Source organism: Mus caroli, unplaced genomic scaffold (assembly GCF_978045245.1).
Source record: "Mus caroli unplaced genomic scaffold, Mus_caroli_1 scaffold_10, whole genome shotgun sequence".
Lineage (NCBI taxonomy): Eukaryota > Metazoa > Chordata > Mammalia > Rodentia > Muridae > Mus > Mus caroli.
In genome coordinates, this window is record NW_028227265.1 from 22284774 (window position 1) to 22287500 (window position 2727).

Genomic DNA, 2727 nt, shown 5'->3' on the forward strand with positions numbered 1-2727 from the left:
ATCAGTTGCTCCATGCACCAGGGTATGTCAGCACCAGTCTGCTGGGGTCTGTTGGTGCCAGAGGGGGAGAGCAGCCAAACTCCTGCCGCTCTCAAGATGAGAAAACCTGGAGGTTTGGGGCACACTTCAACCCCTTCTCAGCTCCAGGCCAGCCCCACAGCCTTGGCTGGCTTGGAACTTGATCTGTAGACTAGGCTGCTGTCCTGGAACTCTCAAAGAGATCCATTGGTCTCTGCCTCCTGAGTGGTGGGATTCAAGGCCTGTTCTACCACCCCTGGTTCTTTCTCTCATTTTCTAAGATTTGGTTTTTTTACGTGTGTGTGTGTGTGTGTGTGTGTGTGTGTGTGTGTGTGTGTGTGTGTTCCATGTACCCATGGAAACCAGAAGAGGATAACCAGATCTCCTGGAGTCATGGACCGTTTTGAGCCATCTGACAGTGCTGCTGGGAACTGAACTCTGGTCCTCTGGAAGACTTTAAGCACTGAGCCCTCTCTCCAGCCCCACCCCTGGCACTTTAGTGATATTATCCTGCTTTGTAACTGACCTAGCTCTTGATACACTTGTGAACATATCCCATGTTGGGAAATAATTGTCTACAACATTCCAGTTGTATATGATAATGAATGTTCTCAGAACTAGACTCTGAGCAAATCCCAGGGTCCTTTTCCTCTTTTTCTTAAGATGGCCCACATCAGGCTTCCAATTCCATCCTTTTGCCTCTGTCCCCACTAGGATAATTTCTTTTCTTCCTTTTTGTTTTAAATCTCGTTTATTTAGCTTGCATGCATGGGTCTTTAGCTCCATGTGTGTCTAAGAAAGCCCCGACTGTCTGGAACAAGAGTTATAGACAGTTGTGACTCACCATGTGGCCACTGAGAATTGAACTCAGGTCTTTTAGAAGGGCAGCTGGTGCTATTAACCGCTGAGCCATCTCTCCAACCCTTCTATAAGTAGGTTAATTAGTAAGCGCACATGCCAGGTTGGAGGAAGCAAGGTCACAATGACACATGTTCCTACCTTGCCTTATATCCCTTCACAATCCGTGAGCATAGGGGAAAGGCCAGGCCATGTTCTTTTTTTCCAGCAGACACTAGCTGAGCATGACTCTGTAAAGTTAAAGTTAATTTAAATAAATAATCCAGAGCCTCAGTTGCAGTGGGTACATCTCAAGCACGGTGAACACACATTGCTACTGCTCACAGGAACTGGTGGCAGAGAAAATACTCCCGTTACCTCAGAAACTGGTCCAGAATGGTGTTCTCTTGATGTCAACCATCATGGGAAATTTTGAGGTGGTTTCTGGATTCTTTCCTGAGCCTTTATGGATGGTGGCTTAAAAACTGCTTTGAAAGCTTGTGTCTCATGCCTCCAGCCATCTGTAGACGAGGTTGACTGTGCGATTCTTTAGCGCCTTTGCTGCGAACCTCGCATCTGAATCCGGTTTCCTTTCCAAAGATAGAGCTCAATGAATGTGTATTCAAAACATCTCTAAATTGGGCTGGAGAGAAGACTTAGCGGCTAAGAGTGCTTGCTGTGCAAGCATGGAAACCAGAGTTTCAGACCTAGCACTGGTACAAAGAGCCAGATGTGGTCCTGCACAGGCCAGTAACCCTGGTGCTGATGCAAGTAGAGAATACATCACTGGGCTTCCTGGCTGCCAGCTCAGGGTCTTAGGGAGAGACCCTGCCACGGAGAAACAAGGGAGAGAATTATAAAGAAGAACACAGGGTATCTCTCTTCTTGCTTCTTCTGCACATGAGCATGCTTGAACATCACACAGGCAACACACACACACACACACACACACACACACACACACACCTCTATAAAAGTCTGGCATGGTGGTCTCCGATACTCCTGGAATTCACAGCCCAGGACTTGGAACTCCAAGTTCCAGGAACAGAAACTCCAGTTCAGGCCTTAGTTGAGGACAGACGGTGGGTGTGCCCATTCACTTGGAGGTCCAGAGGTGGTTTCTCTCCCCTTGGATCAGTGTTTGTCAGGGTGTTTTGTCCTCACTGTGACACAGTGCCTAAGAGAAACAAGGGATGACGATATATGCTGGCTCACAGTTCAGAGGATACAGGACATCATGGTGGCAAAGGCTCTGTGGGAGCAGGAGTGGCTCCCAGCAATGGACGCTTGAGGGTGGGTGGCTTCCACACCAGTTGGGAAGTAAGATGCTGGGCCTGAATTGGATTGACCTTTATAATCCTGGCTATCCAGTTAGGCTCCATATCCAAAAGTCTTCCCTGCCTCCCAAAACAGCCGCCACCTACTGGAGGTCCAGTGTTCAAATGCACGGGGTGGAACGTTTTACATTCAGATCTAACACAGGGGAAGGAATGTGGGGGTGACTTTTTTTTTTAATGTGTGCAGTTCCTTTTTGGAGCAATGGGTGTCTGGAATTAGATGGCTATGCTGAGCTGTCCGCTTTATTGGGATCTGGCCAGATAGCTCAGCAGTTAAGAGTGTGCACTGCTCTTACAGGGGGCCTGAGTTTATACCCCATGTCCCGACTCCTACGGAAGTCGACTCCAGAACCTCCTCCTTGAAGGCCAGATCTGAATGCTTCCACTTCTTCACAACAGACTCTGTAACTCCTACTGAAATGCATTGTGGGAGGCTCAGGATTGTCAGCCAACCTAAGTTCATTCACTCGCACGGTAAAGATCACGCTCTAAGAAGGAAAGGAGGGTGGAAGTTAAGAGCCTGCTGGACAGCAGT

General features: G+C 48.2%; 1 long non-coding RNA gene across 1 annotated transcript in view; it reads right to left on the minus strand.

Moving 5' to 3' along the window:
- Positions 1-783: 783 nt before the first annotated feature.
- The window catches only part of LOC110300735 (uncharacterized), a 7868-nt gene continuing 5924 nt past the window's right edge, over positions 784-2727 (minus strand). The window contains exons 2-3 of the long non-coding RNA XR_002378609.3: positions 1822-2032; positions 784-1445 (exon numbers count right to left, since the gene is read on the minus strand). This is a non-coding gene — a long non-coding RNA (uncharacterized LOC110300735). The remainder of the gene's footprint in view (positions 1446-1821; positions 2033-2727) is intronic.